The 14732-nt window shown below is 40.5% G+C and overlaps 2 pseudogenes across 1 annotated transcript; one reads left to right on the top strand and one right to left on the bottom strand.

The window, feature by feature from the left end:
• The first annotated feature begins 6855 nt into the window (after positions 1-6855).
• Positions 6856-7833, top strand: LOC143571765 (myb-related protein 315 pseudogene; annotated as a pseudogene). Its single transcript, XR_013142152.1, has 3 exons — positions 6856-7019; positions 7109-7238; positions 7341-7833. The product of XR_013142152.1 is annotated as a myb-related protein 315 pseudogene (transcript).
• A 3960-nt stretch (positions 7834-11793) lies between these two features.
• Positions 11794-13402, bottom strand: LOC143571766 (receptor-like protein kinase FERONIA pseudogene; annotated as a pseudogene).
• Between the last annotated feature and the right edge of the window lie 1330 nt (positions 13403-14732).

Raw genomic sequence — 14732 nt, forward strand, 5'->3', positions numbered from 1 at the left:
AAATGAAAGTGCCGGTCTATCCGCATGAATCATGGGAGGAAACTGAACACTAACCTATTGACAACCGCGCGTCGAACGGTTCAAAACAGAGAATTTCTAACAAAAGGATGAGGAAAACCTACACGCAGGTCAGATATAGGTAAAGTTTAGCCATCCTACTAAGTGCAAGTGACGGTCATACCCGCACAATCACGAAAGAGGAAGCAAAACTTCACACCTATTATCTACCACGTTCAAAGGTTAACTTATCCTCAAAAAAGGATGAGGAAAACCTACACGCAGGTCAGATATAGGTAAAGTTTAGCCATCCTACTAAGTGCAAGTGACGGTCATGCCCGCACAATCACGAAAGAGGAAGTAAAACTTCACACCTATTATCTACCACGTTCAAAGGTTAACTTATCCTCAAAAAAGGATGAGGAAAACCTACACGCAGGTCAGATATAGGTAAAGTTTAGCCATCCTACTAAGTGCAAGTGACGGTCATACCCGCACAATCACGAAAGAGGAAGCAAAACTTCACACCTATTATCTACCACGTTCAAAGGTTAACTTATCCTCAAAAAAGGATGAGGAAAACCTACACGCAGGTCAGATATAGGTAAAGTTTAGCCATCCTACTAAGTGCAAGTGACGGTCATACCCGCACAATCACGAAAGAGGAAGCAAAACTTCACACCTATTATCTACCACGTCCAAAGGTTAACTTATCCTCAAAAAAGATAAGGAAAACCTCCACGCAGGTCGGATATAGGTAAAGTTTAGCCATCCTACTAAGTGCAAGTGACGGTCATACCCGCACAATCACGAAAGAGGAAGCAAAACTTCAACCCATTATCTACCACGTTCAAAGGTTAACTTATTCTACACTTGGAAAATTGCTAATTTAAACTAAAGTATGCAAGTCATATAACGTTTATAAAGCAAGGAATCCAAAGAAAGTAGCGGTCTTACCCGCAAAAAGATTTATATTTCACAATGATTCATTACAAGAATGGCCGGGTAACTACCCGCCTACAAGAAAATAAATCTATACAAGCTAAATCTATCCTAGCAGTGGGAAGGGATCTTCAGGATCAGGCTTCAGGGCCACTTCCACTTGGACCAGCACCATCAGTAGATCGTGGCAGTTCAAGGAAAGCTTTAAGGATAGCTAGCCCATCATCAGCAGCAGCAACTTGATTCACCTTCTCCACCACCGGATGCGAGAAGGCGGCGTACTGATTCACTGCTTGGTCATAAACAGCTTCAGTATCAACATTATACAAAGGGAAGTTGGAAGGCGGGATGCCTTTCTCAACGAACCCTAGACCAAGCAGGAAGCCGACCTTTTCCCCATCCTCGTGAGAAGCGTTGAGGGCTGCGCTCATAGCATCATCATAAGAGGTCTCTGAGAAGACCCGATGCACAACCTACAAGAAAATATACAAGTGTCAAAACCTTTTCTATTTACAAAGAAAAGCGTAAAGAAATGAAAAGCATACCTGAGACAACGCTTCTCGAAGAAGCCATTCCTTGGCAACCAGAGCTTCTTGGAGGACAGCTTGAGCTTCGTTACGGGCGCGTTCGGCTTCACTCTTGTTGAGGTTGGCAAGCAACACTTCTTTAGCCGCAGCCTCTTCGACGCCCTTTAGCTTCCGCTCAGTATGGTCAAGCACCCCCCTCTGGTCCAAGATCTCCTGGAGCTTTTTGGCGTCTTCCATCGCCAAGGCATCATGAGCCTGCTGGAGAGCCTCTAATTTGGCTTTAAGCTCTTCATTCTCCACGCGTAGAGGCTCAGCAACAGCTTCAGCCTTGGTGGCCCTCTCGGTTGCGTTCCTTGCAGTTTCCTTAGCCAGCCGAAGCTGTTCATTAACAGCTTGGGAAGCCTTGGAACGGGCCTCGAGTCGAGCCTGAACTTCAACCTCGAGGGCCTTGAAGGCCTTCTCCTTTTCCGCAGCCACTGCGGAAAGCCTATGGTTCTCCTCCCGGACAGCCCGCGCCTGAGCCACTTCTTTAAGGCGAGCTGCTTTTAACTTGTCGTTTTCACGACAAAGCAGCTCGACGCGCGGCTGCATCCGGGCCAGGAGAACCCGAAGCTCATTGGTTAGCCTACCCTCCTGGTAGCTAGCCATGGCTTCCCCCAACGCACCACTGGGAGCAGCGTGACGAGCGCATTCCACGCACTCCACAGGGGTGCGAAGGGTTGTTCCTCGGCGAATGTTCCATCGTGGAACATACACTTCATTGGAATCCGACACTGCAAAAAACATAAAGCAGTTAGGAAAAGATGATAAAAATATATATATAAAATAGGCCAAAAGAACCCTACGCACCTGTAGGGTCAATAACAGGCCGATAGCCGCCAAACCCATCACCTGAACCCAACGTAAATCCATCCAAGAGGTCAGGCAGATGGGAAGGAGGCAGAGATTGGCGAGAAGCCCCATGCATACCTGAAGGTTCGGCCGTCGTTGCCGATGACGGAGGCATGGTAGAAGCCGCCGCGGTCGCGGCCGCGGAATCCGCAGCGAAAGTAACCGCCGGCTCGGTGAAAGATGCGGTAAAAATAGCACTCACGGCCGGCAGTGACGTCATCACAGCTGGAACAGTCGGCTCAAAGGAGTGAGCAACTGAACCAGCGGAAGCAGGCGCAGGCGCCTGGGTCGTCGCCTCAGGTAGGCTGACCAAGCCTACCGTCATGGGCGGAGTACTCTGCGCTCCACCCTGGAATGCGTCAACATCCACGCCTGCACAAAGAAGAAAAGTGTTAAATGATGGAAAACTATGAAGTTAAAAGAAAGGAAGTTTGTACTTACGGGTTTTCTTGAGCCTGAAAGTACGGACGGGCGGGGATGAACCCGATGGAGCCGGCCTCTTCACGCCGGTCACCGTTGTCATCCTGGGCTCTTCGGTGACAGTTGTCACAGCCTCCGGAATGGTGATCTTATCACCACCGGGATTCCCCGCCACCTCTTCGCTCTCGGTCTCCGATTCAGACCGAGGCACCGGATCGGCAGTGGAGGCCACCTTCTCCTTCCCCTTCCCGCCGGCAGCCTTCTTCTTCCGCACCAACGGAGGACCATCTGCGGATTCCTCATCAGAACATACGATTAGAGGAATTCCAGCAGAGGTTTCAACATTGAGGGGTCGAGGGTCGAATAGCGCCTTACCTGGCCGCCTGGCGCTAAGGATCTCGTGGCCTAGCGGATAGACCTCCACGAACCGATCCGCCGTTTGTTCTAGGATGGGCAACTCGTTCTCGTCTAGAGCGCGAGTACCCATCCGAGCGGGACCGTCAGCCTCCCGCGGGTACATAAGCGACTGCAAGTCGTTCCCCTCTGAAATAAACAGGAAAGAAGATTAGAAGAAATTCTAAATCAACAAAAGGAAACAAAGCATACCGTAAGGAACAGAGTTCGAACCGTATTCGAGGACGATTGGGATCTTTTGCGCATCCGCAGCCTTCCACACCCGGCTCATCCCCAGCATCACCATCCCGGACTCCGCAAACCGGTAAACCGGAGATTGGACTCGGGATATCTTCGAAAACCATTCCGCCTCCTCGTAGTTGGAGGCGTGAAGGCTGGGAAGTGCTTGCCCGTTCTTAAATTTCATGGCAAGGGGGATGGCGCGAGCGGAGAGGTAGAAGAACTCCCGCTTCCACGAGCGAAGACTGCGCTCGGTTGCGCAGATCTTCAAACCCTTAATCCGGGTTATCAATGTATACCACCCCTGGATGCACCTCCAAGTGTAGAAGGTCATCAGGCGGTCAACATAGGGCTCAATGCCCAGTATCCGGCACACCCACTCGAAGTGGCGAACCTTGGCAATCGCCATCGGATGCACCTCGGTCAGGTGCACACCGTGCCTCTCCAGGACACGGAAAACAAACTTTGTCAATGGGAACCTAAGATTCCCATAAACAAAGAATGCGGCATAAACCCCGATCTTGCCTCTGGGGGCATCATACACCGTCTGGTGGGGTTCAGGAAACTCAGGCTCGAGAGACTCGAGCATGAACTTCCTGACGATGTACTGATACAGATCGCCAGGCAGAGCACACTGGCACTCGCCAGCAGTACTCTTGTCATCGGCTGTAGATTCGAGATCACGAGACGACATCTTGCAAAAAGAAAGAAGAAAACGATTTCAAGAGAATGCTCGACTGAAAGATGAGTATTCGCCGGAAATCGTTCTTAAGATGAAGAGAAGAGTGAAAGTGTGGATTACAAAGAACCCTCTCCCCCTTTATATACTAATCGCAATTAATGCGATGAATTTAATACGGAGGAGAGAGAAATCAAAGGTGCAATGAAACTATGACACGTGGCAAAGAGCAAGCTGGCAACAGCTGTTGACAGGACGCATACCATTAAAAAGCGTCTGGAATGACCATGTACTGTCACGTCACCATAACTTCCTGCACGTCCTGACACAGTCAGAAGAAACCGTCGCACGACGTTTCAGAGGTTTGGACTGTTCTTATCCTTTCACCAACTCTTCGAATTTCAAAATTCAAAAAGATTCAAAAGTAAGCGGGAAAATACCCCTTACCTTGGCAACCAAGTAACCGTAAGACGGATGCGGGTACAGTGTCAAGACAAAACCCTTCACATACCTAGCACCCGCAGGGAATTGAAGCCAAGAATAACTTGGCAACCAAGTAACCGTAAGACGGATGCGGGTACAGTGTCAAGGCAAAACCCTTCACATACCTAGCACCCGCAGGGAATTGAAGCCAAGAATAACTTGGCAACCAAGTAACCGTAAGACGGATGCGGGTACAGTGTTAAGGCAAAACCCTTCATACCTAGCACCCGCAGGGAATTGAAGCCAAGAATAACTTGGCAATCAAGTAACCGTAAGACGGATGCGGGTACAGTGTTAAGGCAAAACCCTTCACATACCTAGCACCCGCAGGGAATTGAAGCCAAGAATACCTCGGCAACCAAGTAACTATAAGACGGGTGCGGGTACAGTGTTAAGGCAAAACCCTTCACATACCTAGCACCCGCAGGGAATTGACGCCAGGGGTACCTTGGAAGTAAAGTAACCGTAAGACGAGCGCGGGTACAGTGTTAAGGCAAAACCCTTCACATACCTAGCGCTCCGTAGGGAATTGAAACCAAGAAGGATCTTCTGGGCAATGCTTGCGGAAACGGAAATAACATCCCCGCATAGCGGGAACGTCGAGAACTACATTGTTTGAGGCTCCAGGATGGAATTGGTGGTTTTAATATAATTGATCACTATGTTCAAAACTACCAAAACCTCAGGGAGAATCCACACAAGTGGGACTCAACGCTCCTGACTTGCGAGGAGGTTACAGCCTACCCGCATCATACCCAAAGATCAAGCAGGAAACTCGGGAATTTCTGCAAGTGACAAGGACTTCCGCGGGAAGAATCCCCATGGAAAACCTTAAAAAACCCTTTTCAAAACCCTTTGCTTAAGTCCAAAAGTTCACCTCACTTTATTAAACACTCATGAGAAGAACATTGGACTGGGGGGACTTGAAGAGGTAGGTCCCAGCAGAGCCCAGTTGGACCCGCAAGACTCACCTTGAAGAGGGACGTCTGCGCAGAAACCAACTGGATCCGCAGGACCCACCATGCTCAGAGACGTGACGTCCTTACGCGCAGTACGCAAGCTGTTCCCGCAGGAAATGCCTCCCAATGGTGAAGGACTCCGCCTGTTCCCGCAGCTTCGGATACAAGCCATCAGGGAAGGCCACCCGCGCAGCAAGGCTACACGCACAAGGCACTTAGCTCTCAATCACTCAGTGTCACCTGAAGGAATGAGCAAAGCCCCAAACAATCCCGCACAAGGGCGGGAGGGGGAATACTCCCGCCCAAATAAGCCAGTCCGTACGATACGGGAAGATCTTCTGTACTGTACCTGACGAGGTATGGGCAAAAGATCTGACTAAAGATACGACAGCTTATTGACAACAGTATGGCGAGCAGCATGCTCCTGTACTGTATGTCACTATTAGCCGCTGCCTACTCACCAACTACTGCCATACCACGTGCATAGCCGGCAGTTGGTGGAAAAGGAATAGTACACAGCAGGCCTGGTCACTATCAGCCGCTGCCTACCCACCAACTACCAACAGGGCACGTGCGTAGGCCACTGTTGGTGGAACAGGAATACTGTTGCAGCCGGCCACACCTCCTTGGAAACCTACCTTCGGCTATAAATACCACAAATGGTATGATCATCTTATCTCAACATATCTCATCATATTATACCTGATATCTGCTCTAGCAATCTCTTAATATACATTTATATTTAAAGAGCAATCTAGTATGATTCTCACGCCGGAGGGTGGTCACAAAGAGGAACCCCCCCCCCCTTCTCAGTGACAAGCTCACGGTGTCTGTTTTGCAGGTTATCAGAAGAACCATCTTTACCGGGTCTAACCCCTCGTGAGAAACATCTATCTAACCCCCAGGTTACCAGTAATCTGCCCGGGGTCCGGCTAGTGTTTCTTCAGCTGGCCAGCTCTTCAAGGGGCCAAAATCTTGTTATTTTAATATTCTCCAGGATTTTGATTCCAAAACTTTAAAACATTATAAAAACAAGACTTTTGCACTATGGCTACAAACTTGGCGTTTTCATTTGTCAACATTAAGAACCCACGTCTAGTCGTCTACAATGATTAATATAAACAAAGAGTGGGTGACCATTTTTAGGGTTTTTGTAATATATACATTCATCAACGTCAACCCAAAACAAACTGTACATGCTTTAAATATTCAACAAATTTTGTCGGAGGAATCTTGGCTCAGTTTATAAAAGGGGTTGTTTGGTTTTCGTGGGTTGGGAAGAACAAGATTAACTACAAAAATATCAAGAACATACACGTACGCGCAAGGTTCGGGAAACTTGTTTTTGTGTGGTCATGGGGAGACAGCCTTGTTGTGAAAGAGCAGGATTGAAGAGAGGCCCATGGACTATGGAAGAAGATCGAAAGCTTATGAATTTTATCATCAACAATGGCATCCAATGTTGGCGAATGGTTCCAAAACTTGCAGGTTTTAATTCAAATTTTCTCTTTAGTTGCGATGATAATATTGTCATGAAATTTTGATCCTAATATTGTTAAATTTTCGGTTTCATGAAGGTTTGCTAAGATGCGGGAAAAGCTGTAGATTAAGATGGATTAACTATTTGAGGCCTGATCTCAAACGAGGTACATTATTAGAAGCCGAAGAGGATCAGATTATTGAACTTCATGCTCGTCTCGGTAATAGGTATCGCTTCTTCATCTTTGTTTCTTTGATGTTACATCAAGTAAAGTTTGCATATATGTAAGTGTATCAAATATTTAACGACTAATATTTGGACTATTTTAGGTGGTCCAAGATAGCATCACATTTTCCTGGACGAACAGATAACGAAATCAAGAATCATTGGAACACTCGAATCAAGAAAAAGCTCAAACTTCTTGGAATAGACCCAAACACGCACAAACATATAGACGAAGAGAAGAAACATGATTTGGAAGCGAAAAATGAACAGTCCTGCAACATTGTGTCAACTAACACGAACATCCATTTGGAATGTGCCAAGATAGATGAACTTAGAGTAAAAAATGACATGAACTCAAGGATTGATTACAACATGGCGTGCATGAACTTTGATGCAGATATCCATGCATTCACAAACACAAACCAAGAGACATCGACGACTTCAATTTCAGAAATCCCGAATTCTTGCCTTGGAGAATCCTCTTTGGTTAAAGGAGATTATTCTTTACAGCAATGGGTTGATGGTGTAGATTCATTGATGTTATGGGATAGTTTCAATCAGCAAGAAGACCTATTTTTCCTTTTAGGAAATGATTAGTTGCAAATCTTATCATTTTTGAAATTCGAATTTTGTAGTGAACCAAACTCACAAAGTAGAATGTAATTCCTTTTTTCGGATTTATTTTTGTTCGATAGTTTTGTTGAACTACTGAAAGCTAATAAATAATAAGTCGCAATCGTCAATTCTGTCATTAAAATTTACAAGAGACTTCACTCCATCATCAAATTGCGCTAGTGTGTTTGGTTGAGAGCCTTTTAGATGCTTTTAAGAGCTAGGTTGAAGCTTTTAAAAAAAAACTTATATTCAATTAAAAGCTTTATTTGGTTGAAGGAACTTAAATCTTTTAGGTTGGGAGAAAAAACTTAAAGCTTGAAGCTCTTGCTAGTAGCGTTTAAAAAAGCTACAAGCTTTTAGTATTTTAAACTACTTAAATAACCTTTCAAAAGTAATACATTTAGTATTACTTTTTTTAGTTATACCCATTTTGATAATTGTATACATTTATTAAAGCTTCAAGTACTTTGTCAAACGTCTAAATATATCTAAAAAGCTACAGCTACCAGCTTCAGTTCATCAGCCATCAGTTTCCAGCTATAATTGTCAACTAATTTTCCAAAACATAACCCCATAAGAATGTGTGGGCCTCATATGCTATGTGTCATGTGTGAGTAAAAAAAATAGGCCCATAAATATAAACTTATAAATGGGCGGCCTTGTTATAAATTTTTTTTTTCTAACCTAGTGTTTGTGAAAAAACTAGTTACCATTTTGGGGTTCATTCAAAACTATTTATCAAACCATTGTTTTTTATTTATTTTGTATATTTTTTTACTTATAAATCAACATACTAGAGTATTTTATATTTTTTATATAGTTAATCTATAATATATTTTGTATATATATTTTATCCGATAATCCATTATCTTATTTTTTTATATTTATTTTATCAATCGACATTTTTTACACTAACAGTATAGATCTTTTCTCTTGATTTGCTTTCTCTTTTTAGTTGATTTTTATTTTCAAATACATATTTTTTGTTTGGACATATTTATTTTATGATTTTTTTGTTTAGTTCCGGTATTATAACGAGCCTAATTCACACTGACCGAATTTACGTCGAATAGTTGCGACACGTTCGGGTTTTACCAACAGCGTGGTTTAGGGATGAGAGCGGTACCATACCTGGATTCGTACCTATACTCGAAAGTACCCGTACCTAAAATCAGTAAATCTGGATACCCGTACCTGTACCCATTTTTATGGTGCGGGTACGGATACCGATGACATGTACTTTCGGGTACGGTACTCGCTTTAGTACCACTTTGTTCTTTGTTTTTAAAAATCTCCACTAAACTTGGTATCGGTACCGTACTGTACCAACAAACAATTATCTATAATACCACTACCAAAACCGTAATAATACAACCAAAACATAATATTAAACCTAAAAATGAAATACACCATAATATAAAATCCATTTATAATCAAGTAATGAATTCCAAAACATACAAAGTCTTCCAACTTTTTTTAATAATAAAAATGTTAAAAACAAAGCTAACTTATGCAAAGGAATTTAACTTTCGTTTAATCTCCACTAGTCATATTTCCATTTTTCTTTCTTTCTTTTTTTTTTGTTTACTGCTTCCTCAATTTCTATAGAAAAACAAGAGATAAAGTTAATACATGTTTAATTATATACACAATTACACGTACATGAAATAAAAATATATGAATACACAATATAAGAATATACACATATAAATAGAGAAGGAACTGATTCAACTGATACATATTAGGTTTTGAAAGTCCCATTAGAAATTAAAGTCATCAGTGTTGAAAACCTAATAAAAGCACATACATACTCTAAACGGCACCAGTACCCGTAAAACCCGTACCTGTACCCGAAAGTACCCGTACCTAAAATCAGTAAATTTGGATACATAGACACGTACATGTATGGTACAGGTACAGGTACAGGTACAGGTACAGGTACTGGAACTGAACGGGTACGGGGTATTCGGGAAAAAAAATCTCATTCTTGCAGTGGTTTTACGAATTTTTGTTGTTATTTTTTTATTTATTTTAAATATGTTCATTTTATGAATTTAATTATTGATTTACTTCCGGTACCGTAACAAGCATAGCCGATGCTGACTGAACGCACGTCGACGAGCCGCGTGAGTTTTTTAGATTTTAGTTTTCAATATTTATTTTTTGTTAATTTCTTTTAAATAAATTAATTTTTTGCCTTTATGTTGGTACCATAACCAATATAACTGATACCGAGTGAGTCATATGTTATTATAACTTGTCAAAATGAAATAAGAAACATACAAAGAATAATAAAACGTTAAAACTTGATCTGCTACAACTCTCAATATCCAATATCATCGAAAATATGAAATTCATATAAAGTCTAGTCACTACTGAGTAAATATCAAACACAAACAAAAATAAAAAAAAATGTCAAAACAAAATTGAGTCACTAGCGACTAAGGATCGGACACAAAAAAAATAAAAAATTTCAAATAAAGGACGGTCTCAACAATATTCTTTATGAAATCTTATTTTATTTTAAATTTATTTAGAATGATTTATTTTTTATATTTGTCAAATAATTGACGGGAAAAAAACAATTAAAAACAAAAGGCTTAAAATGACTTAGTAATAAAAAGGTTGCTTAACAGTATAAAAAAGTAGCTACTGCTTTGATCGAATAAAATATAAAAGAAATATAATTAGAAAAATAGATAATATATTAATTAAATAGAAAAACTAAAAAGACTCTAATATGTTAGTTGAAAGGTAAAAGGCGGTAAATGAAAAACACTATGGCCATTCTCGAGAATTTATATGTCTCGGTCGAACTGAAAATAAAAAGAACTGTAGACCCTAACGAGTAACAAAATAATATATGAAAAAAAATTTAGTTAAATGGTTTTTTATTTGGTTTAAAAAATTAAAATTTAGATTGGCTTACTTGATTATGATTTAGGTTGTGTAAAAATCTTTTTGTGTGAAAATAAGCTTAAAATGTCTCTTGTGAGACAAAAACCTACAACCTTTTGGTTGGGAGTCATACTCGTTTGCCACCTATACCAAGTTAGTTATTGTACAATTAGGGTAAAACATTAAATATACATATTTGTTTTCCATATATATATATTGTGCCCCTGAAAATTAAGTGCCCCGGCCGGTCGCCTACGTTGCCTATACCACCAACCGGCTCTGAAAAACACTAATTTGGTAATTAATTTTCAAAGAACACCAATGTGGCAAATAGTTTTTACACAAACACTAGTTTGGGGGTGGGGGGGGGGGGGGGGGGGGAACTCCCTCTTATAATCTAGTTGAACTCCCTCTTATAATCTAGTTAGTAATAGAACGATAAGCGTAATAAACATACAAAATACAAAAATAGTTAAGCTAAAATTTCAAACAATCAAGCATATTTTATGAAATATATATAAAAAAATTAAAAATTATGGGCTCCCGGGGTTAGCGAGCCCCGCACAAGGTACTGAGACTGTCCAGCCTACGGATGAATTCTATCAAAATTTAAAAGTATTAGCTTAAATTACTTCCATCAGAAATCTATTATAATACTTATATCCACAAAATTTAATATTCCATCAGACCTTCCACTCTTCTGTTATAGGCTCAACTAATCCTTTGAAGAGTATTGTGATTTTGTCAGATCCGGAAGACTATGGCTATTTTGAGTATTTTTTTCCATAAACATGTCTAAAGTTGAAAATGATTTGATTAAAATGGCTATTTTAGAAGTATTCCCTTGTTTAACAATTCATCTTATTTATTCAATCGAACAGAAACACACTTAGTCTTTTTCTTTGCAATCTTCGTCGACAAGAAACAAGAGAAGAAAGAAAACCACCTTTTTACTACCTTTCTCTTATCACCGGATCATATTTCTTGACGTTAACTAACATGTTGTGGTTGCATTGTATAAACCGAAACTAATTTTGCTAGGTCTTATTCACACTTAAGTTCTTGATTTTTTGTCATCCTGTCAGTACTCGTTTTCTCACCATCTTCTTGTAATTGTAATGAAAACTCTAGTCGCCAAACTACCTCCTCCATTGCAGGTCGCTCACTCCCTTCCTCATGCAAACATTTACTTGTTACATATTCAAACTTTCTCAAACTCTCTGGTGCGATCTCACCACTCAGTTTTGGATCAATGATTTCTTGTAAGGTTCCCTTTTGATAGCAAATCTTGCCCCATTCTACCAAACTCACTTGTTCATCTCTCAACCCCACATCAATAACAGGTCTCGCACACAACACTTCGAGAAGAACCACTCCAAATGAGTACACATCCGACTTCTTCGTGAGTTGTCGTGTCCAACAATATTCAGGGTCAACATACCCCAAGCTACCCTTCACCACCGTATCAGCATGTGTTTCTAATTGATCTTCGTGGCCTAGCTTTGACAAACCAAAATCAGACAACTTAGCCACCCAATTGTCATCTAATAAGATATTTGTGGACTTGACATCACCATGAATTATTGCAAGTGGTCCACCCGCCAATGCATATGTCGAGACGTGTTTTCCATGACAGAGGAGGGTTGTTTGTGTTGTAGAGATGTTCACGTAGAGTCCCATGTGCCATGTAATCATATACCAGTATCATCTCTCCCTCATCGTCACAGAATCCAATCAGGGACACTAGTCGGACATGGCGTAGTTTTGACAACATCTCGATTTCTGTACAGAATTCTTGAAAACCCTGTCTAGATGATGAGTCGAGCCGCTTGATTGCAACAATCGTTGGAGCCTTGTTCATGTACCCCTTGTACACCTTACCAAATCCCCCGTTGCCTATGACAAAACTGTCATTGGTAGCAGCTTTCAATTCTTTAAGTGAAAAGCGATGGCATTTAGATGGTAATCTGTAGACGGCGGCACCAAAATGTTTGACTCGCCTTCCAATGCAAACAACTAGAATAACTAAAATAAAAAACCAATTATCACGACACATGGAGTTTTCTCTTTGTTCCCTTTTGCAGGTTTAATACTAAGTTCTGGGTTTGGGCTAGCAAGACTTCTATTCATGCTCAGCTTGAAGACTTCCAAACCGTTCAAATAAGCATCACCATATAGTTCAGACCAGAACTTAGGACGCATGGCTACCCACAGATCTTGCTTGCTTCGGGAGTGATTAGGATCCTCGACATATATAAGGTAATCCTTAAAAACAGGTCCAACTGAATAAATCAACCTCCTCCTCAGCAGTTTGATTATTAATGAAAATTGTAAAGAGAACCTGACTGGGTTTTTTCTAGTCTGTTATAATGTTGCAAAAATGGAGCCGGAGCATGTAATAAAACCCGGAAGTATCCAAGTCAAATTGTACTTGCCCGCCTCATCGTCGCGTTTGATAAACTAGCTCAGGTGCGGTGTATTTGGGTGTCTCCTTGCTATACATGATCGGACTATTATAAGCTAGTGTTAACACATTTGCTTCTCCGTGTATGTATTCAGTATCTTGATCCCATGACCGATACATGCCGGTATCGTCGTAAACGTGTATTTGTCTCCCACCCATGTTTAGCCTGTAAATATTTTCAAGTGCCATGGTGTTATCAACAACAGGTCCGCTAACTATCCCAACATACTTCAGGCTTTTAGCCTCAAAGTACCATTGATGAAGGCATATGAGTTAGGGACGTTTAGGTATCCATCATTCACATAGATAAGGAATTCTTTGACAGGGTCAAGAAAGCACTGAAGTTGGTTAAAAGAGAGTATCCGACACAGTGTTCGGCGTTAAAATCGGAGTAGTTGGCTGGATAGAAGTGTAAACGGAGGAATTTGGGACCTTGGGAGACCCAAAATGTGTAGGTAAAAGAAGAAGAAGAAGAAGAAGAAGAAGAAGAGTTAAATAAAACATCATTGGGTCTGTATGGATGTACAGTGGTGGTAAGGGTGTAGAAGAGCATAAAAAAGAATGGTAGACCGAAGGTAAACTGGTTGAATAGCATCAATCCTTGGGCTAGATAATTGATTAATGTTATTTTATATAATTTGATGGCATGTGACTGGTATATTGCTTTATTAAGATAACAGTAGACTTGGAAAGTCTTCGTCTTCGCTTGTCTTGTGCGTTACAAGTGTGGACAATTAATTGTGTGGCTACGGATTAAACATTGAAGTGGTCTTAAATGAAACATACACTTTCATATATATATATATATATATATATATATATATATATATATACTAGTTTTAGACCACGTGTCACACACGGGATAATTCAAATTATAAAATTATAAGTAAAACAAATAATTACGTAACATATATGAAAAAAAATATATTACATCTATGCTTATACATATACAATGTGTACATAAATTGATTTTATTTATATCACAAAATTATTTTTTTAAATGAACTTAATAAAAAAAATGTCCGTGCAAAAACGTACCCGATAATGCTTCTTTTTATTGAAAAATTCATTCTTTGTGTCATATATGTATAATTGAAAGAATTTTGGTTATAAACCAATTTAGAAAATAAGACTTCTCATACGATAGTAGTTCTAACTACTCGGCCTAAATACAAAAGGAGCGTTACCTTCATTGATATATTTATCAATTTACCACCCATCAAAGGAAAGTAGAACATTAGATTGTAACAATGGATGTTCTTCAAAAACTATGCTTTTCTGAGTTACGCCATGAAAAAGATTTTGATAAGTTTCAGAAAGTTTCTCGACTTTGTCATAATGACAATATAAAAATAATATGTTAACTCATTCAATTTTGTGAATATTTTGTATCATTTTAGCATAGTTTTACATGATACGTTTCCCATACAACATTCTGATCATCATTGAAGGAAAAATTAATGTTGACATAAATATATATTTCAAATTTGATAAAAGTTAGAAGCATTTATAGGCATGG

Source organism: Bidens hawaiensis, unplaced genomic scaffold, assembly GCF_021521415.1.
Source record: "Bidens hawaiensis isolate Kalapana, Puna unplaced genomic scaffold, B.hawaiensis_p1.1 tig00025571_1, whole genome shotgun sequence".
NCBI lineage: Eukaryota > Viridiplantae > Streptophyta > Magnoliopsida > Asterales > Asteraceae > Bidens > Bidens hawaiensis.